Consider the following 23,922-nt stretch of genomic DNA (forward strand, 5'->3'; position numbering starts at 1 on the left):
CACTTGATGTTGTGCTTTTTCTAGTCTATAGAAATATCCTGATTAATGTGCATTTGCTACAGCTACATCATCAGCTGAATTGACTATTTCCAACTCACTAGAACTCTCTTTATTATGTGCTTGAGAGACTTGGGAGCTGAAGGGCAGTTGAGGCGGGTAAGGTGGATAGTTGTGCATGAAAGGCAAAGGTGAGATAAGCAAAGCTTGTGTTCCCTTTCACTGGAATCTGTGCCTGGTTGCTTTGCTTTGCTCTGCTTTGTAAACATCATTTGTGAGATTAAAACTTAACTGAGGCTAGGGTGATGCTTCCTTTCTGGGATATATCTCCTTACTGGTTCCATTTTTTAAATTAATGTAACTGATATTCCACAGTGTATATTTATGGACATGATATAGTAATTAAATATTTATTAAATAATTACTTATTCTTTCTGTGTTCTTAAACAATGTTAACCTCACTTTTTCTTAGTAATTTAGTATACTGTGTAGCATATTTATTAGTATTCCATAAACTGAAACAGTTGAAAAAATCACAAGGTGCACAGGGCTTGAAGCTAGGAATATCACTAGCTCTGATAGTGAAGTTTTACAAGACATTGCCTATTTTTTTATGCTGACATTACTGTTTATATATTTATATATAAATACAATATATGTATTTGCAGAAATATATTCAGAGACGTGTCCTCATTATACTAAGACGTGTAGAAGTAGGTGGTAAAAAGAACCTCTTTCAAAGTTTGGAAGCAGAAGGTTTGAAGTTCTAATTCCACTATGGAAGCAACAGAAATGGACCACAGTATCAGTCCCTGGTAGCAAAGTCCAGAAAAGTTAATAATAATTATTTTAGATCATATGTTACCAATTTCAGCTCTTGTTTTCTGATTAAATGTGTAAGAATCTATATCTCAGCAGCATTTTTTAGTAAATGTAACTTCTTTCAATAAATCTGTGAGTGTTTAGTGGAGTTTTTATTATGTGAACCAAGGAGAATCCTAGAAAAGGAGAAAATATGTTAAAACAAATTTGTTCTGAAAAAGGAGTGCTTTAACATTAGAGACAAGCAGCACAGCAGGAGCTTAAACAAATGAAAACAACCTTGGTGTTTGCTATTCTTCTCTGGTGACAGCTTTGTGGAGGGCATCTAGCTGTTAGAGGGCAATTTAAGAGAAGGATCTGGCAGCAGGTAGCATCGTGGTATCACAACTAAGGAAGAAAATGAGATCTTGCTGTTGTTTTTTTTGTTGTTGTTGTTTGTTTGTTTGTTTGTTTTTGTTTTGTTTTTCCATTAAATCCATACTGATAGTGTCCGTTTTTTATGGTGAGTGTATTTAGTTGAGGTGTGCATATGGTGTTGCGGGGAGATGTTTTTGCACTAGTATGCATTAAACTTACACTCAAGAGATGCCCTTGCCCTCCTGGAATTCTGTGAATTGCTTTGGTTTTTCCGGAGCCACTCAATAAAGAGTTTGTTGTTGGATAGATTGAAAAGGAGAGACACATTCCCCAGTGAGGGAAAGTAACTTCAGAGGCAGAGACACAATGTTCCTTCTTTTTCCCTTCAGGCAAGAAGCAGCGGATAACTCAGGGGTAACGGTGAAAATCTGGACATACTTCTTACTGGAATATTAATAACATTCTCCCATTTTGCATCATTCATTTGCTTGACGACAACTGTTGCTTCTCACGTGTTGTGAATCTTCCCTCTGCACAGGAGACACAATGTAATTCCCTGCAAGTAGTTCTGTTTATAAAATAGCAAGGATGAAATTTCTTCTTACCTCACTGTTTTTCATAAGGTACCTTTCTAAAGTCTTTGCCACCAGGGACCTCTAACATAATGCAATGCAGCAGTGACTTTCTTCCCTCTGTTTCTGTCTCCAGTAATGTTACAGGTATACTGCTTTTCTGCTTGAACTTTCACGTTTTTCTTTCTTTTCTTCCTTGATTTCCTTCCTACATGATTAGCAGTTGGGGTCGCACTGCCTAAAGAATCACTAATCCTGAGCAAATACATCTTTCCTTCAATAGTAGATACTAATTTCCTACTTCTGTATTGTGGTTTGAAAAAGAAATGTCATTTGCAATAAGCAAGATGCTACTTAAAAATAAAAAACATAAAATAAAAATAAAACATCTATAAAACAGTGCTTTGTAGGAATCCAAAACATGCAAAAAAATATCTTCAGTCATGTTGTCAATCCCAATGATGCTGCTACAAATTTGAGGTAACATTGAGTTTATTGTAGGTACTGATTACATAACTCTTATAATTTCTTTCCATGTATCCTTTTATCTAGAGTTCCTATGCATTGCTGTTACTTCACTTTAATTTTTTTTAACCCTGAAACAATTAAAATCAGAAAAATTCAGAAGAATAGTACGGACCAGTTCCAAAATTAATGGAAGAAATTAGAAGTTCCCTTCATTTCAGTGAGCCAGGGATAAGGCTTTTACAGTTATCCATAAAAATTAGCATGTTTCAAAAAGTAAGGAAACAACAAGACACATGCAACTTAAACTTCAAATACTTTTCACAAACTAAAAAGAATTTTCTTTCCCATCAGAGTTCAGGGGACACGAATAACAGAAATATGGAAGTAACATGTTCAACTTTTGTCTCCAGGGAGAAGAGAAGGCAAGAAAAGGTCTTCGTGTAAAGTGGGATATGACTGTAAATGTCATGAAAAGGAACATTGCATCTTATGCATTGCCACAGTCTTATTCCCTGGCCTCCAAGCATTTTTACAGTAGTGAAGCTTTCATTGGAATTGCTTCTGGTCTGCTGAGGACACTGATATCCCTTATTTAACTATAGAACACTCTGTAAGAAGACATGATATAGTTTTCCTTGCATTTTTTCTTAAATCTCTGTAAGTGAGAAGTAAATAATTTTTTTTTTTTTTTAAATCCTAAAGAAGTACTTTACACCATACATATTAACAAGCACTATTTTTTTTTAAAGCCTACATTTTCTTATAAAAGCCCCAGTGCTGACTATTAGAACTGATTAACGTGTCTATACTTTATTCAGCTATATTTAAGTATATTTAGGTGTATAGATCAAGATCCTGCTACCATCAGGCTTAAGTTTACACACAATGCGTAGTATCATTAAATAAGAAGACTGATAGAAATGTTTAAAACTAAGCATGACTATTAGATTTGGTGAATTTAGAGGTTAGAATTTCCTGTGTTTCTTTTTTGTTTTCTCCCAGATTATTTCTCTATGTACAAAAATAATAGTTACAAATACAAAGCTAATGAATTCATTGTTATTTAAACTGGCTGTTAGTATTCTACTCAAATTTCAGGAACAAAGAGAAAGCAGAAGAGTCAGAGAGAAGAAAGCATGTCTACCTGCATTTGCTCTTTTTTGGTCAGATCTAGTGTTCTTATACAGTGAAATAGGAACAGCATAAAGATGCCCATGGGAAACCATTCGACTGCTGGGAGCATCAAAAAGGTCAATTTAAAGATTCCTACCTGTCTCTTTTGCTATTCTTTACAGTCCAGATGAATCTAAAACACACATTGGGTCTGAAGTATAAAACCACTAACACATGCCAGCTCTTGCCTTGCAAAAGCAATGGTTTTGTAACTTTAAATCCTGTTGCTTTGGTTTTCTTTAATTGATATATTGAATAACATTATCAGGTTGAAGAGAAAAGGAGCTGGTTTTGGATTGCATTTGTATATGTTTAAGCAATATTTCAAAATAATTAAAATATTCAGAAATAAAAAAACGAATAGCATGTTGTAAAATGTCATTAAAAAGTGAATAACGTGTGTCCTAATTTGTCTGTGGAGTAAAGTATGGTTTTTGGAAATCTATCGCTTTATCTCTTTGTTCCTGTCCTGCTGCTATTTTTGTTCGTCAGGAAAGGTTTCCATCCTACATCATCTTCCATTTAGAAGCTTTTCTGTTGTGGGTTATAGCCAATGATTCAGCTAGGTTGTTGTAATGCTTGGCAGAACATCCTCAGGCTTATTTTCACAGCTAAGCAAGATTTTGCTAGATGGTCTCTGAATTCAGAGTCTTTTTTCAGACAACTCAAGAGGCAAAATTGCTGATTCTTTGGAAAATGCTGCATTGTATTTATTGAGTTAAAAAAGCAATCTTCACTTAGGATGATGTGGATAATTTGAGTAACCCAACTTAGCAAAAATTTTTAAAGAAAACTGTACTTATTTTTTTAAACCCTTACAGTATGACTGCAAAAAGCTACAAATAAGTTTTTATCTCCTCTGACATTACATTAACAATTATAAGCCAATGTTAATGTTTAAACATTATTCACTTCTGATTCAGCTTTCAAAGCAAATTCAATATGGCTCAGACAGACTTGAAAAACTCCAAGTAGTTTATTTGATTCCAAGTCACACTTTTTGTTAGTTCTGTTCCTGAGAAGATTCCTGAAAAACATAATTTCTTTAGATAAAGACAATCTTAGTTTATTCTAATTCATTATACAGGAACCAGTTTTAAGCTAAAAAAAAAAAAAAAAATCTTTAGCAAACTTCATTCAAATAAATTAACACATTGTGAAGTCACATACACACTGTATTTTGTTCTTTGCCTGCTCTTCCACATTGTCAGTGCTCTAACCACTATGCTATAGCACAAAAGAAAGACATCCTCCTGTGGAACAGTAACTGTGGAAAACTTAAAAGTGAGATAGTGCATCCAAAAAACAAGAACCACATTATATAAAGGTCCCTCATGAAGCAACAGGAAAGACATAACAAGCAACCATTGTCTATCAGTCTAGTCTCACTCCTTCTTATGAGTTAGATTAACACTACTTTCTATGTAAGGGATCATTCATGAGGGATAAAATTTATTCACACACCTTAAAAACTAAGTTTTGTGGAAATGAAGAAAAAATCTGAATAGTTGTTTGTTTGTTTGTTTCCAAATCTTCACTTCAGACTATTTTTGAAACCAACAGTGTCGTAATCTAATATTTCTTTTGGACAGTAATGAAGAAGAGGGTGGTTTTTGCAGGATTAAAAAAATCAAATTCAAGGGTTTTTTTGTGAAGGGTCATCTTGGTTCTTCTACTGTCTTCATCATTCTACTTAATATTGCATTTGACTCAGTTCATATTGGTTCAGAAACATTCTAAAATAATCCCCTTTTGCACGAACAAGTTACCTGTATGCAAGACAGTCTCCAGTCCTTTCATTCACCAGAAATATGTGAGGCAGTAAACACATCTTTGTGATTGTCAGCGTTGCAGATACATCTGATTTCTGTAGACTGTCCATGAGGTGGTCTCATTTTAAGCATCTCAGTGTCTACAGATCTGATTCCAGTGAAAACCAAACACCTTTCACGCTGTTGTAGCAGTCAGTGAATGGAGGATATTAGAAACCTGAGAAGGAAGCTGAAAAAAACCCAAGCAAACAACAAGAAAACAGATTTGCATGCTGAACTACTGAAAACAGAAAATGTGGAAGAAGAGTGTGTAGTCCATTTCCTTACTAGTGATTAGATACCTACTCCAAGATGGTTTGAAGGTTGCTGCTTCTAAAAAGGATCTGCAGCCTGGAATCTGTCTAAAATAAAGTAATTTTAGGATTTTTTAGGTTTTTTTTCTTTTTTTTTTTTTCAGTCAATGCAGAGAAATTTGCTCTGTTATAGCATAAAACTTCTTCCTTTAACAGTTATAGGCTTTCTGTAGCAAAAAGATTTCTTGAAATATATACTCAAAAATGTCTGATTACAACCATACAGAATCACACAGTATCACAGTATCACAGTATGTTTGGGATTGGAAGGGACCTCAAAGATCATCTAGTCCAATCCCCCACTACTCTAGTAGACCATAAGAGCTCGGTATTTTTGTTTCTCTAATAAACTCAAATTCAACTGAGTATATGTTTTTCAAAAATAAGGGTATTTTATGGATTCACTTAAGGTGACTAGTCTTAGGATAATGGTTGTGCATGTGCCCTTTACCAAGACTAAGTTTTCATTTAAGATGGGATTTTACTGCTCTGATTTCCTCAGACAGATTTCCTGTTTAGCTACAATGATCTAAATTCCTCTTGAAGCCTTCAAAGTCAATTATGTCATGTCAGGTCTAATCCTTGACCAATTCCTCAGTTATCTGAGATACGTGTTTTATTCACAGTCAATCTGTCTAGAGAACGTGACAAAGTCTTTTCAATTCCACTGGTGCTGGCAGAAGAATGAGATGAAATTCTAGGTCATCACTTAATACTAATTTTCCTCACATTCTTGTTACTTCCTCTTTAATGTTTTGGTTTTGTGTTATAAAGAGTGAATGCCTTTAAGGGAATTTAGGAGTTTGTTTTGGTTTATTTTATTTTAGTCTAGTCTAGTCTAGTGTAGTCTAGTCTATTTTATTCTACCATGCTTAGCATTGTAAAGTAGAGAATAGACAGCATTGTTGCAAGACTATTACAAACCTTCTTCCCATATCAGAAATAATTCTAAAGAGTGTAATCAATATGAATATGAAAGTAATATTTACCAGGATTTTCATATATATGTATATATATATAGACACACAATTATTTTTAATAGCTCAGAAACAATAATTTAAAAAACCTTTGAAATTCAGTTGTATCTTGTCCCTATTCCTTTTGGTGTCTGATTTCCTAAAGCCTCAGAATATATCTCAAAATTCTTAATTTAGGAATTTTTTTCTTATTGTCTTTAAACAGTCTCTTTAATATTATTTGTTGTTTAATGTAGTTTATTTTTTTTATTACTGTGTTATTTATTTCATTGCAAAAGACACATTTTCATACATTACCAACTCAATTCAATCAAATGAATTTTTAGAGTAAAATAAAATCTTCAGTAATGATCACCATAAGGAGCAGAAAATAGAAAATTACTTTGATTTTGCATATTAATGTACAGTGATTAACATCAGATGGCAAATATAACTAGAATATACTGTGTCTATACTAAATTACAGGCAGTAAATCTTTTAGACACCTGCTTCCCGTTGATATATATGAAAAAAGTTTTCTAAATGCATCTGTGGTTCTGTACTTCAGTGTTTAATTTTTAGTATTTTATTGGGCAAAGCTGAAAATATCACTGAATACATTGTACAATCTATGCAGCCTGCCTTACTTCTGTGATGTAAAGTTTCAGTTGTAAATGTTTAAAAGAAATATTTATTGTTATATTATTTTTAATGAGCAGCATTATTTTTTTCATTCCTAGACTGTAACAGCATGGTGAGATATTTATTGCAATGGGATAAATATTTTATTTTTAACAGGTGCCTCTTAACTCTGCAGATTTAACTACGATGATGGGAATTCACTACTCAGACAGGAAAAGTAAATTATCACATATAGCTCATGGAGATACAGAGGAGATATAATGTTATAAGGCATATGGTTAGCATAGAGAAATAAGATTATAATGATTTACAGTTAAGAGGAGGAAGTCCCAAGATCAGAGAAGTTTTCATTCGTATTTTGCATTTCAACACTGTGATCACTTGAAATGAGTGCCTGAATTTTTTGAGAATTATCCATTTCCTACAAGGATCAAAACTTAATCTTTATGAACATTTTATACTAAAATTCTGGAGATTTTTTGTGAATGTCAGACTATTCCAGTGTTCTGTCAGCCTTAAAAAAATGGTATTTCTGAACTCCATATTGTGGACATTTTCCTAACTATTAATAATATGAGTTGTAGTTCTTGTTGGCTTGCAGAAAACTGGAGATCCTTTGTTTCTTGGGTGGAAGTGGAGAAGTGAGGGTTCAGGACACTGTTGCCCTGTTTGGCTCCAGAATCTTGTTCTCTACAGTCCACTGAAAATGGCATAAAACCAAAATTTCTTGCTATGGCTTAGGCTTCCTAATTACTGCTTGAAACTGTCAAAGTTTCTTCATATATAGTTGCTTCAAATTTCTCTTTAATTAATATATAAATGTCACATTTTTTCAACAAAACCTTAAAGTTTTCTATGTTTGAATACTAGCACAGATGACCAGAGCTGATTGTAGTATAATGAAATGTACAGATATAAGACACTGGGATGGTTCTTTACACATGGATAACTGTACTTGCATGACAGAGGTTAATGACAGAGTAATGTTATGAAGCTAGTCTTTCCTTTCTTTGTGATCATAGATTTATGAGCAATAAGAAGTGTGTCTAAAGTATTAGAAATGGACAAAGTGAGTTGCCTCAAAGAGTAATTGTCAATAGGAATTATCATTTGTGACCTATAAATCATGAATGTGTTTGTGGGCCCACATTCTCTTTTAACAACACAGAAGTAACCCAATTTCTGTAGAATCCAGAAGAAAATAATTTATCTAAAATTCATTTTTTGAATTATTCATAGACTTGAAAATATGATAACTAAATAATAGCAGTTATTCATGTCTAAGTCAAATTAATACATCTTCGCAATGCAGGAAACATGTAAGAACTGGTACATCAAGGTGCCAGAATTATATCACTATATCTTATCCTTATGATCCCTATTAATAACAAAATCAGGATTAACTCCTCAAGCTAAAATAACCAGGAGATTTCTGTAGGTAACTTGAGACTAAACAGTCATTGCAGATGATTTGAGGATCAAGGCTACATGCCATGGAACAAAAAAAAAAAGTAAGTACAGACATAAAACCTAATTCAAGATAACAGCATAAACAATAGGATCTAGGCAGGGGTGCCAAGTGGGCAGAAGGACTGTGCTGGTATTCAGGGGATCCAAGAATGTGCATATGCCTGTGAACCTGGAGAGTGTGGTATGTGTGTGTTGTGCTAGTGACTTTCTGCATCTGCCAGCCCAAGAGATGGAGTGGACATAGCTGCCTGTGCCTGTGTCTGGTCTAAGTCCTGAGTGTCGGGGCTGCTGGAGGCTGTGCCTTGTCTGTGATTTTGTAACTGGCCATGTCCATGTCCTTTCTCTGCGTGTGTTTGTGTGTGTCTGCATCTACATGTCTATGTCTGTGGAACATGTGCTCAGCTTTGCTACTGGTTGAACCTGAAAATGGGGAAGCCTGAGCAGAAATGACAGGGCAATGGGCAGAAGGAGTCCTGGGCTGGACCTGATGGAGAAGGTGGCTGTTCTTAAAATCTCTTAACAACCTCATCCTGTTCTTAGGATACATGGTGGCTGCTCTCATGAGACCCCACTTGGAAAACTGTGTTCAGCTCTGGGGTCCCCAGGAGAAGACAGACATGGACCTGCTCCGGCATGTCCAGAGGATGGCCATGACAATGATCAAGGAGCTGGAGCACCTCCCCTATGTGGACAGGCTGAGAAAGTTGGGATTGTTTCACCTAGGGAAGGCTCCAGGGAGGCGTTATAGCAGCCTTCCAGTACTTAAAGGGGGACTACAGGAAAGCTGGAGAAGGACTCTTGATAAGGGAGCATAGTGGTAGGACAAGAGGTAATGGCAATAAACTGGGTAGATTTAGCTCAGATATTAGGGAAAAAATATTTACTGTGAGGGTGGTGAGACACAGGAACAGGTTACCCAGAGAAGCTGTGGATGCTTCATTCCTGAAAGTGTTCAAGGTCAGGTTTGCTGGGGATGTGAGCAACCTGACCTAGTGGAAGGTGTTCCTATCCATGGAAGACAGTTTGGAACTAGATGATATTTAAAGTCTCTTCCAACCCAAACCACTCTATGATTCTGTGACCTAGAGAAAATTAATTTGTTGCCAACAAAATGAGTAGGATGCTGAGAAACAAAGACACAATTAAAACAAAAACACCATTCTCCAATCCTACTCCGTTTTCTTGAAGCTCAGCTTTACCCCTTCAACCCCTGCCCTGAGCAGTGCAGGGGACTGGAGAATGGGAGCTGTGATCAGTCCGTAACAGCTCCTCTCCACAGCTTCTTTGTCCTCATACTTTTTCCTCGCTCCAGTGGGGGATCTCCATGACCTTCTGCTTCCTTCAGGACCTGTCCACGAGCTCCAGTGTGGGGTTTTCCACAAGCTGCAGTGTGGATATCTGCTCCATCTTAGTCCTTCATGGACCACAAGGATACAACCTGTTTCACCATGGTCTTCTTCATGGGCTACAAGAGAATTTCTGCTCCTTCTCCCCCTCTTCTTCTTTTCTGTTTTAATTATTATTATTATTTAAATGAACAGATATGTTATACTGCCACTTGAATTTCTTGCATGGTGAAAAGGATTGTTATTATTTTGTCTGGAGACTATGTAACCATTGAAAAAACAGCATTAGAAAATTAATCTCATTGACATTGTGTTTTGTGGTAGAGGTTAAAAACATATTGCTATATTACTTTTCTATCAGTAGTCTATAATGAAAGTGAAGTCAGTGCCCAGTGTGTCTATAAGTTAATTAGACTTCCAAATACTTCTTAGGTAAAGTAACCTTTCCACTAACTTTATTTAAATCTGAGGACAAAGGATTTATTTATACATTTAGTATGATGGAAATCAAGTTAAAAATCTAGACAATGCAGAATTTAAATATGAGGAAAAACACACTTACGTGTTCTTCCTCCTGTTATCCATATGACAGACTATTTGAGGTTTGCTCTTGTGCAGAGAAAATGGTAAGTGTCCCATAAGAAGACATGAACTTTGAAGCAATAGTGAAAGGAATCCTGAGTCTTCAATGAATTTTGCCTAACTCCAATTACTTACCTGCCCCGGTCTTCTTTCATTGCAGAGTGGTCAACATCTGCTGTGAGGCTATTACAGGCCTCAGATGGTTTGATTTGACTCTGTGAGTTTCTTCATATAATTTCCTTTGTATTAAAAGTATATTATTTCATTAAAATAGAAAATTAGGCAGGAGAAGTGTGGTCAGATAGCACAGACAAAGCACAGAAAGCCAGACAAAATGCACAATGGGAATTTCAGGCCATGTTGGAGCATATAACTGCTAATGTTGTCTAGAAGAGCAAAAAAGCCCCACTATATCACTGCTACCTCTGATTCTGGAAAGGAGATTAACAAACTTGAAAAAAAAAAAACAAAAAAACAAAACAACAACAAGTAAACAAGGGAAATTTTCCCTGAAAATGTGAATTATTTCAGTCTGTATGTTTCTATGGCATTCACCCACTTGTCTGTCACCCATCCAGGGTGAAAAAATAAATAGAGCAAAAAAAAATGATCCACTGCACTACCCCACTGCTAACCAACACAAAGTAGTACTGTCAATGAAAGAACAACTGTGAAAGACAGTAAGAGCTCTTGCACTTGTTCAAATGCAGGTATCCAGCACTATATGAGACACCCTAGGATATTAGAAGAATTGATGTTTAGCTGGTAGATGTGACATGAGACCTTTGGCACTGCTGTGTCATTCTCACGTCACAGTGGAAACCACGAGACATATCCTAGGGCACACCAGAGAGTACTACATATTCATATCCAGGAAAATGAGTAATGCTCTGGGTTAAATGAAAATTAGAAACCTCACAAGTTGAGGGAAAAGACATCAAATTAGAATTTTACAAGACTGGAGAAAAGTTAATTTTATAATATTTATTCTCAGGGTCTAGTACAGAAGTATGGGTTTGTCAGAGCCTGAATTTTCAGTATCAAACTTGATTTCTGTGCCTTTGCACACTGTATGTACAAAAATGTGGTTTTTTGTCTAATTAAGCATTTCACAGTGCAATTTTTTTTTGACCATTCATTTTCTGTTCTTTTTGTTTTCATGTATTTTTTCTTCTTTAATATTTCTATTTTTGGCCATAGGTCAGATTATTGTCTTCCAGAACCAGTGCAGACCTACTCAATGATCACTAGCAAAAAAGTTTTAGAGTATCAGACTTTTCTCAATAAGTAGCTTGTAGTAGGCAAGGAATCTTGTATTATTACACTATGTTTTGAAGAATTAAAAGGTATTGTTAGAACTGTCTAGCCTATGACAAAACTATAAAACTAAACAGAAAAAAAAAAAGCTTAAAACTACTGTGTGATTAAGATAACTTCTTTCTTCCACTAATTGCTTTTCTTTTATTCTGAAACTCAAACTATTCAGCATGACTTCATTGGTATTTATACAGTACTTTTAAAATGATTGTTTCACAAAATATTTTGGATTAGCAATGAATTGTGTAGACACCATATGTCGAATACTGATTTTATTGGACAGTCAGCAACATCCTGTGTACATTAATGAATATTTCCTTTAGTGGTTGCTGTCTATTAATAGTTCATTGCTGATGACAGCAGAAAGACTCTTCCCCAAAAAATCCTCAGATCAGGTCCTGTAAGAAAATGTTGACACATGCAAACTGACTAGTATGAATTTTAAAATTATTGTTTTTTCCTTCACATAGGAACTATTTGTAAGGACCACTAATCGTTGTTTTGGAAAGGTGATGCTAGTGCAAGCTGTACATCCTATCTAATTTCATCTTGTAAATAAATATAACAATATGTCTGGAAATCACTTGTGAAGTGTATTATAGTTAGTCCCTTTGAAAAATCTTTTTTTCAACAATCCGCTAGCACTAAGAGAGCAAACATATCTAGCAGACATCACATAGGGTGTCAAGAAACCTCAAAGGTGGTTGGTATACATTACCTTGGAAACAACAGTTATAACTTATTTGTCTTTGTTTCCCATCTGCAGACTGAAGAAAAATATGAAATTTTGTTTGTTTTCAGACTTACCTTTTACTAATGTTAGTGCAATATTTTCTTAAACCAAAGAAACTATGAGTTTGAAAATATATTCTGAATCATTTAAAGGACAGCTTTGGGATGACAGTAATTTATAATTTTCAACAGGTAAGTAAGATCCATGAATCAAAGATGCCATAATCACAGGCATCATTGGCAGTTAGAGGTAAATGTTTCCTCATGTGAATAGATATCCATTTTACTCCTCACTTTAGTTTAGTATTTTTGATAATTCAGTTATGAATAGATAACAAGGTAAAATGGAACTACAATGGCAAGAAACTGTTTGGGGAAAATTCAGCAGTCATTGTTAACTCACTACTGCGTGATTTTTTAATGTTCCAAAGCATTATTTAAATGATACATTTACAATAAAAATAACATTACAGTTTTCAGATGGCACTAAAAAAGTGCTCTCCAAGCAGAGATTTATATCAGAATAATTTTCATGTTTTGGTCAAGAGAATGAGGGATTCAGGAGTACAAACTTGCATGTAGACAGATTTACAAAAAAAAAAAAAAAAAAGAAGAGTTACAGAGAGTAAAGGAAACAGTTGTGGTGGGTTGGTCCTGACTGACAAACAAATAAAACCTCACAAACAACAACAACAAACCACAACAAACAAACAAACACTCCAACAAAACCAAACCAACCTCATAAAAACTAAAGGCCTGTGGGTGGAGAAAACGATGGGAAGAGATCACACACCAACTACCATCATGGACAAAACAGACTTGACTTGGTGAAATTACTTTAATTTAATTTATTACCAATCAAATCAGAGTAGAACAGTGAGAAATAAAAAATCAGATTTTAAAACACCTTCCACCCATCCCTCCCTTCTACCCAGGCTCAACTTCACTCCAGATTTCTTTACCTCCTCTCTGCCAGTGGCACAGGGAGATGAGAATGGGGGTTGTGGTCAGTCATCACACATCTCTGCTGCTGCTTCTCCCTCATGAGGAGGACTCCTCACACTCCTCCCCTGGGGTTCCCCTCCAGCATGGGGTCATCCCTGGGTTGCAGGTAGATATTTACTCCACTGCGGACCTCCACGAGATGCAGCAGGATAACCAGCCTTCACCATGGTCTGCACCACAGTCTGATGGGGAATCTCTGCTCCAGCACCTGTAGCACTTCCTCCCCGTACTTCTTCACTGGTCTGAGTGTCTGCAGAGATGTTTTTCTCACATATTCTCAATCCTCTCTTCAGATCCTGTTCCTCAGTAGTTTTTTTCCCCTCTTAAATTTGTTATCTCAGAGGCAGTTCCACCATTGCTGATTGGCTCAGCCTTGGCCAAAGATGGATCTGCCTTGGACATAGGGGAAGCTTCCAGCAGCTTCTCACAGAAGCCAGCCCTGCAGCCCCCTGCTACCCAAACCTTGCCATGTAAACTCAGTACAATGATGCTAAAATAACTAGCATTAAAAAAAAAAAAAACAAAAAAACAAAAAACAAAAACACACAACCCAAACCAAACAAAAAAAAAACCCAAACAAACAAAAAACACACACACAAAAAAACCCAAACAAATAAGAAAACCCAAACAAACACAATCCAATCCCCAAACTAAAACCTTAATGATCTTTAACCTGTCAATTAATTGTCCTACCCCTAAATTCATCTTCAACATCTCTGCATGTAAATTGTTTGCAGCTGCTCCGGGTTTATAAACTGTACACATATCCCATACATCAAAGGAACTTCAACCACTAGAAAGCATGTAAATAAGAAGATAGTTGCATGAAGTTATAACACAAGAGCAAAGTTTCGGAGTTAAATGTGCTAGGGTGGAAAAAAGGAGAGCATAGAAGGTGGGGCTTATGAATCCCATCCTGGTGTTTTAGCCTTGTTACAATTCTTGTTGTATTTTGACCAAAACTCCCTATGACATGAATGCTTGAGAAAAAGGTTTGAAAATGTCTGTTAGACTCCTTTTTTCCTGAAAACTGCTTTTGTGTTATAACTTCATGCAACTATCTTCTTATTTACATGCTTGACTCTGTAAAAAGTCTTCATGATATTCTGTTTTTCAAATCTGATATAGATTGTGCATTTAGTATGCAAAAATGTTTTTTTCTTCCTGTTACAGCTCATAGCTTTCATTCAAATAAAAGTACAAAGATGTAAAAAATTCTAATATTTATTATGCTTTCCTGTTTAAAAAAATAAAAGTTGTTTTTAAAGCTAGGCTCTGTGAATCTCAGCAATCAGTTAGGAAAACAAAGCAAACAAAAAAAAGGAGGGAAAGGAAAAAGGGAAAAAGGGAAAAAGGGAAAAAGGGAAAAAGGGAAAAAGGGAAAAAGGGAAAAAGGGAAAAAGGGAAAAAGGGAAAAAGGGAAAAAGGGGAAGGGGAAGGAGAGGAGAGGAGAGGAGAGGAGAGGAGAGGAGAGGAGAGGAGAGGAGAGGAGAGGAGAGGAGAGGAGAGGAGAGGAGAGGAGAGGAGAGGAGAGGAGAGGAGAGGAGAGGAGAGGAGAGGAGAGGAGAGGAGAGGAGAGGAGAGGAGAGGAGAGGAGAGGAGAGGACGGGAGGGGAGGGGAGGGGAGGGGAGGGGAGGGGAGGGGAGGGGAGAGGAGGGGAGAGGAGGGGAGGGGAGAGGAGGGGAGGGGAGGGGAGGGGAGGGGAGGGGAGGGGAGGGGAGGGGAGGGGAGGGGAGGGGAGGGGAGGGGAGGGGAGGGGAGGGGAGGGGAGGGGAGGGGAGAGGAGAGGAGGGGAGAGGAGAGGAGGGGAGGGGAGAGGAGGGGAGAGGAGGGGAGGGGAGAGGAGAGGAGAGGAGAGGAGAGGAGAGGAGAGGAGAGGAGAGGAGAGGAGAGGAGAGGAGAGGAGAGGAGAGGAGAGGAGAGGAGAGGAGAGGAGAGGAGAGGAGAGGAGAGGAGAGGAGAGGAGAGGAGAGGAGAGGAGAGGAGAGGAGAGGAGAGGAGAGGAGAGGAGAGGAAAGGAAAGGAAAGGAAAGGAAAGGAAAGGAAAGGAAAGGAAAGGAAAGGAAAGGAAAGGAAAGGAAAGGAAAGGAAAGGAAAGGAAAGGAAAGGAAAGGAAAGGAAAGGAGAGGAAAGGAGAGGAGAGGAAAGGAGAGGAAATCGAAAACATTTGATTTCTAGTTTAGATCATTCCAAAGCAGACTTATGGAGAAAATATATGACTCAACTATAACCAGGCAGCTGTGGGAGCAAAGATCTTTCTTAACAAAATGTTGATAATCTTGATATGTCTTACTTTTAGCAAAGCATCATGTTCTGAAGGAGCAAGAGTGTTGTCAGGCATTTTCTAACTACATCTAGCAAGCAAATGGAAAACGTTCCAAAAGTGATTGTACCTGAGATGGCCACAAGACAATATATCCATTTAAATATTGTCTTCCTTGTAAAAGGTTGGAGAAGGATGACAAAACAAAACCAAATGCGCTTTTCCTGTGTTTGAAATGAATGGGGCACATTATAATTTTTTTTTTTTCTTCTTCTTCAGGAAAACAGATGACATGAGAAGATGGACAGGTCACTAGGCAGCAAGGAGAACAGATTAAATCATCCAGATACTGGGATTAAGCAATCAGGTTTCCTCAGAGGCACTCTGACTGCTTTAATTTTTTTTTATTCTTTCTCTACTAATATGACACTACCATACCCTGCTTGGTAACCACAGATGATAGTAGATATCCTGTCATATCCTCCCATGGCAGCATGTACAAATCACAAGATCACTTAACAGTGTTGTGAGATCAACTTAGAAAGTGCTATTTATGGAGCCTGTAATATTGCTTCCTGGAGCACCTGATGTCTCCTTGGAGATTTGCTACCTGAGTGTTGATCAGACCCAGATCTGCCTTCCTAATGAAATGTGACAAGGCCACAGCTATAAGCAGTGTATCTGCACTTGAGTACCGCTTTGCTCAGTAAAAATTAAATGCACAGAAAACCCATGCAAAGTTGTCAGGTAAACTATGTAAGTTTTGCTGTTGTTATTGTTCTTTCCTATTACATTTATACTATTGTTTCTCTATATATTTGCAAAAAAAAAATGTTATAAAGAACTAGATATGAGGTATCAAAAAGGGTACAGTCCTGTTTTGAGTAGTTTCAAAGGCAAAGTTTTTATGTAGCTTACTTTAATTATATGATTGAAATTTAATTATATTATAATTATAGCTGCAATTACTGTTTTGTTTGTTTCATTAAAGTTGCATACATTAATTGCACCAAACTTCTGTTGATGAGCTTAACTAATATAAGCAGATGTTTACAGCAGAAGAGTCTGGTTAGCCTCCTATTGTAACATTCCTCTTGCAAGGTGATTATCTCCAGAAAGGAGGTAACAACTGAGTATAATACTGACGATTTTCAGTTCCTCACATATTCTGTTTGCAATTTTACACTCTGTACACATACCTATCTATGTATGCAAACACATACATACGTATATATACACATATTAAACTTAATTCTCATCTGTGGAATTACGATAAGAATGAAATTGGCTCAATAGTTTATATCTATATTTTAAATTGGAATAACAATTGCAATGTTTGAATTAGAAAAGGTAAAAAAAAAATACTTTTTAATACTAGGTAATCCCATGTAGAACATTTCAAGGGGGCCTAATTTTACCTGAGTGCTCATATCTCCAATAAAATAAGTTAATGAAAACTGCATTTCCTAACCCATAGCTATAATTCAGCACAGCATTTTGCTGATCAATCATGTACCATTTACATTTATCTATAAAAAATAAATGTATATACTTTTCACAAGAATAAAGATTCTAAGCCCCAGCTAGAGGACAGGTATATTTTAAGATGGGCATTATCAGTGCTAAAAATATCACAGCTGCATATTGTCATTGTCAAAATACTGAATCCATGGAGTAGTTCTGCCACAAAAGCATTGAATTTAATGTATAATTTTTTTTTTTTTTTAAGTAAACAATTAAATCTTAACTTTTATAGTCTCAATATAGGTCCATATTCATGTTTTAGTTTGGTGACACAGAACATTGTAATAAATGTGTTTTCTTTGGACCTCAGAAATTGTTGTTGATTTAATGTAATTACAATTCAGAATATGCAACCTATGCTCATCATGGTATATATTTGCTTATCATATTGACTCTGACTGAGATAATTTAAATAAGCAATGAAGAACATGATGTTTTGGAGTTTTTTTAATTATAAAATGCCAGGGTGGCTGTCATGTTCTTTTCTGTATATTGACTGCAATGCAAATGGAAGATGTCTGCCAGTACTTCCATACTCTGTTTGCTCATGAGTTGTCATTCAGGATGATCAGGTGTTCCTGATCACAATGTCTGCTCATTTCAGGATTTTATATCTGAACCATAGCATACAGAATTTGGAAATGTTCATTTTATCTAAAGAGTTCTGGCAATATCTGTGAGGGGAACAACATCTTGACATTACTCTATAATTAGGATCCTTATTGTCCTTGAGAGAAACTCACAGCCAAAATCCAAAGCCATTTCTCTGGCTTCTCAAAGCTGTGACCAGAGGACTCACTCCTTTTCTCCTTCTTCATCCCAGATGTCTCCCTGGCCACCTGCTCTTCCTTCCCGAGGCACCACAGTCTGTGATCTTTTCTGCAGATGAAAAGTAGGTTGAGGTGGTACTAAATTAACCCACAAAACTCAATGTGGGCATAGGAAGATTTCTGTGGTGGAAGAGCTTTGAAGAATCTCAGTCAACTGAAAAATCTGTTAGGTGTGTGAGTGTTTCTGTAGGTTCTGGGCAAGAGAGGAGACAAGACAAGGGAAAGAAGCCTAGACATTGTGTGTATATGTATATAAGAGGGATAAATCATCAACAGCCAAAAGAGAAACTAAAACAGAGATTTTAAATTTCAGTAATGCAGTCTGACACTGATATAATTTCTTATACCGACCAGAGATTTAAGCCTATTATATGGAACAGCCTGAATGTAGGAGGAGAAGAGAACTGTCAAATACACTAGTGTGAATTCATGGTGCTGAAAACCCCCATTTGTTTGTTTAAATGTATTTGTACATATAATGTGTATTTATATATATCAAACAAGTAACATTAAATCAACACAAAGGATTTTTGAGTTAGCAAAACTAACAGGAAAAAAAAAACGAAAGAAAACAAAACAAACAACAACAATGAAAAAACAACTGTAAAACAAAAACACTGCAATAGCAACATGTGGACTATGTGACCTGAAAGGTTATTTTAATGCCTTCTGAGATAAATTCTTATTACCTTCAAACCAATATCACATGGTCCAGCAGATTTCATCTCAAATTCAGTATTATGTACCCTTTCTTAAAATAAATAATAATAAACCTCCCCCCTGCCCCCAAGATATTTTTCAGCTTTAGTTTGGCTAATTATGAAATTATGTTGATTTGCAAATACTTACTTCACTTTAGTAAAATATGTTTAGCTTTTAAGTGATGTGAAATTACTATACAATGTATAGGTATCAATAACATAAGAATCATAATCTATGTCATATAACTTTGTGGCTCAGTTTGTTTCTAGACCCATATTTCCATTTCAAGTTAAGGATGGAGTGCCCTGGTTCTATTTCATAGGGAAACACCAGTGTCCTCTGAGATTAAAATAATGTCCATTGTCAGAGGAGGTAGTTTATTATAAAAATTGTTCCTTACAGGTGGTATGGATAGGATCAAACCTCTTCCACCTCGTGCAGACCTTTCACTCTTAAATCCTTCTGTACACTGTTGTGAGGCTTTCCAGGGCAGTTCTCTACTCCTTTGGCACCATGGTATAAACACATTACTTTGATTTCAGCAATATACTACATGCATAATTTCAGGCATTTTCAGAAAATATTATAGTAATCATTATGTATTAGGGTTGCATGGCAACACAGGGAATAGAGACGACCTTTGGGCCATTTGTTTGGTTTAATTTATTTCATAGACTATTTGATTAGGTACATGGTAAGGCTGTTAAGAGCAATGGGGTTACCAAAGAGCTACATGAATGAAGTGGACCTCTGAGTATAATTTGCTGGACAATTATTTTAATGTTTGACGTTCCCCAGGAGAATGAGAACACAGAATTAGAAATTAAATATCTATCTGAAAATAAAGCCCCAAACCAAAACATTAGAAACTTCATAATCCAGTTACATCCCAAAACCCAGGAGGCTGACAGACACCTACAAATGGGTGAAGGAAATTTTTTGTGGACAGCTTGGCTGGTAACATTCTTGAGATGTCAATGTGGTATAAAAACGCAGGCTACACCATTCAACAAACCATCTTGGGTACAGAGCTGCTGGAGTATGTCCCATGGTGGCTTCTTAAATTATACTTCAAGCTTCACTGGCTGAAAATGTGGTCTTGAGATGGGCCTTGGAGCTTAAAAGTTAGTTCAGGCACACTTCTTACCTCCAAATTTATACTCACTATTAAGAGTGTTCATACACATCTGGAATTATCTTGTGTTTACACGAGTAGTTAACTGATATCAATTCTGAATTATCAATTTGCAATCTAAATAGAATGCATTTAATCTAAATTTAGACTGCTTAGTCCTTAGCTACTTACATCAGTCTCCTTTTATAGTCAATGGAAAGAGACACTTGCAGCAAGACAAATATACTGTCCCAATGTTGATACATAAAATAAATCACATTAACCTAACTGAAAATGTTTCCATGAATTGTGAACATTTGCGGGGTTTTTTTAGGTGTGACAAAGTTTGTAAGAAGCCTTGTTTTAATGAGATTTTAACTTGCATCCAGACAACGACTTGGATATCATCTGTTAAAAGCCAGAATTTTTACTCCTTTCTGAATGAAACTTCAAATCCTTTAAAAGATAAACTCTTCTCCAAAGAAGTGAATTCCCATCATACAGTATGCATCAAAAACAAATATAAACTACAGTCATCTTTCATTTTGACCATGCTTACCTATTGCATACTACCTATAACTGAGTTTCTGATTCCAGAGAGGGTGTCTTGGAAAACAAACCAGTGTTGGGCATGGGTGAAATATTCCCACAGCTGGACCTGAAAATAGAGTTGTATATTTTAGGTAGTTTTATTATCCTGAGTCAACATATAGCACATATATAGACATAATTTTTGTGTGTTTTCTCCTGCTGTCCCATATATCTGTTGTTGTGATGAGCTTACATATTTCAATATTTTACCTGAGTGTTTTCAGAAGTTAAGTGAAAATGTGGATAAAGATAACCTTTTGATATCTCTTAAAAAAAAATTGTAGAATTTACTCAGCAGACAGTGAGGTGTATCTTAATGTTATCTCCAAACATGTATTGCAGTCATCAAATGAAAGTCAGAGAAGAAATTTTTATCTTTATTACCTTGAAGAAGCAGATATTTTTTGTAAGAAATTATTTTGCTGAAGCACCTGCTTTTTCTTATGATCAAGATTTCTGCACTCTAAGAAATCATACTGAAAAGGTTTCACTTAAATTCAACTTTGTACATAAGTAATTTGTTCCTATTTTGCACGACTAAGTGCTGTGAAAGTTCACCAAAAGAAGACGCGAGGTGAAAATACAATGAAACAAACTAAATCACAGTGGTGTTGTAGGCTGATGACTCCCTAACATTCTCTGTTAAGAATGAACAATACTAAGAAAATAAATTGGGTTACCCTTATTATCTGGCATGACTAATATGATCAGGCTTATTGTGCAGTAGCTTTCAGCAAACCATTTGTATAAAATAGCTGTGAAGACACTGAAGCATGAATGCAGCAGGTCAGCAGTCAGAGACTATTCCTCTAGTTGCTAATCCATGTTAAAGACCAGGCTATTCTTCACAGTTTCCTTGTTTCCCTCCCTCATTTACTTAAAGATGGCTCTGTGGATGTCTCCTTGTGTTGCAATGACAAATTCATTTGTCTTGGTGGAGATCTACTTAAAAAAATAAGATAACCATTTAAGCGAACAACATGAATTTCAGGTCACGAGTACCTCCAAGGTTTTGTGCCTGTATCTGTTGCGTTGCCAGTAACTGAGATAATGAAGTCACACTTTCTTATATTTATTTCTCTCTTATAGATCTTTCCAAATCTTCAGTAACAGCTGAATCTTTTGGCTGGTTGTGAAATGCGAAAAGAAGAAATTTCATGGTTGGAAAGCATGATGAACATGTTTACTGAAAACATTAACAGAACAGAGACAGATTAGTACCTACGTTGAAGTAAGGTTGCAATCTGAGTTCAACCATGTCATTAGAAGCCTAAGAATCCTAGAGGGGAGAGACTTAGGAAGTTAATAGGAAAACATTCTATGGCAACAAAGTTATTCATTTATTGTTTCCCACTCATATGGCAAATATTTATGCTTGGTTTTAGGGAGATGCTATTTACATGTAATAGTCCTTGAATAGATGCTATATGTGGTCACTCTTCCTCCTGTCCTTTCAAACTAACTGTTACACACTCATTTGTGCTGTTTATTTTGAGTTCCATTTCACTGCTCTTACCACAATGGCTATTTAGGTTTGTTATTGTGATTCATACTACGTTATGAGCACCATATCCATTTAATTCTCTGTGGCAGTATCCCTTCTTTACAAATAGATTTGAATTAAGCCGTGTGGTTATCTGATAATGAGAACATTTTCTAGGTCAAGTGTATGTTGCGTTTTGTGTGGATATTTCTGACTCAGATAAGAAGATCTTCAACTGTTATTTTATTTTAATTAAGTTACAATTCAGATTTTTTTCTTCTTTCCCCTCATTCCCAGTGTCTTGGCCAAGACAGACACAGCATAAATACAGCTGCAGCGAAAGTACAGATATCAGCTACCCATAATGTACATTTTTCATGTCAGCAGAAAATTAGAGTAAACTTTTGCTATCCTGAGCTTCTCTTTTATTTTCTAGTTATCTCTGGAGAGAGAAGATAAGAACAACTTACAAAAGAGACAAATTAAGGTTCTCTGTTTTAGTGCAAATAATTGGCTAACAAATGGCTAAGAACTCATTAGGTGTAAGAGCTTTGCACACAAATATTCAGAACAGAGGTAAAAATGTTAATATTTATGAAAAAATATTTAACAACTGCACACTTTAATTTAATATTAAAGGAACATAGACAAATGAAGTTCTGATAGTCCTTAAGTCAACGTCTCTAGATAATTAGGACTAAGTACATGATAGGTAGGCTGTTCTAAACATTTGCTTCAGGTATTTCTGCATATCTCCAAACCACAAGATTATCTGTAGTTTCTTAGAAAATACAAGACCAATAACAATGATAATAACAATTTATAATGTGCCACAGTAAGAAAGCAGGACAGATCCAGGGTATGCCCTTCAATAACAAGGGATGTGTTAGATAAAAATGTCTGGATGATTTTGGGAACTAGGTCAAAACCCACAGAACTTAAATACTTTCAACTACCTTTATAGATTTCTCTTGGGGAAAACTTCTGACTCTCAGATGTTAGATTAAATAAACCTTGGATGTGCAAATTGATTAGAACAATAATTACGAATTCTAAAAATTTATATATTGTGAGAAACAAGTCTAAAGAATAAGAAATTTGGCAGTTTAATCAAGAAATTATATTAAAATTATAATCACAGATCATGCAAATACTGGAAGGATAGAGAGTGTGGAAAAAGAACAAGCTTTGATAAAGTATTGACTCGTCAGTGATTTCAATTGCATGAAGGGAGAATGCAGAACACAGAAAAAGAGGTCAAACTATTAAGGATAAACATGTGGAGAAAAATGATAAAAGACTAAGATGTAAAATGAGACACAACTGGCAAGACTCATAAAGAGCAACAAGAAGACATTTAATAAGTATGTTAGTATCAAGACGAAGATAAAGAGAAAAATTGATCCAGAGAAGGAAGAGCTGATGATGGTACCAAGAATGCTAAAGTGTTTTAATGTTCTTCTTTAGCTTCAGATTTTGCAAAACAATTATCTGAGATCAGGCAGCTGACATATAATCAACAAGAAAGGGTAAAGATTCAGTCTGAAGAAAGGAAAAATACATTAAAGAGCTCTAATGTAAGGTTGGCAATTCTACGTTAGATAGTCCAATTGAATTTTACTCAGAAAACTTTAAGGACTTGATGAAACCTTATAGAATTCATGAACGATCATGAAGTTTTGGAAACCCAGAAGAAGGAAAATCACAGTTCTCATCTTCAAAAGGTGGAAAAGTAGCAATAGAGAATTATACACAAGTCATCTCTAGTTCGTTTATAAAAAGTTGGAACAAATAATCAGATGATTTATAAGCACCTGAAGATAGCATGAGAGTAGAGTAACGGCACAGAA

This window comes from Patagioenas fasciata, chromosome 1 (assembly GCF_037038585.1).
Source record: "Patagioenas fasciata isolate bPatFas1 chromosome 1, bPatFas1.hap1, whole genome shotgun sequence".
Lineage (NCBI taxonomy): Eukaryota > Metazoa > Chordata > Aves > Columbiformes > Columbidae > Patagioenas > Patagioenas fasciata.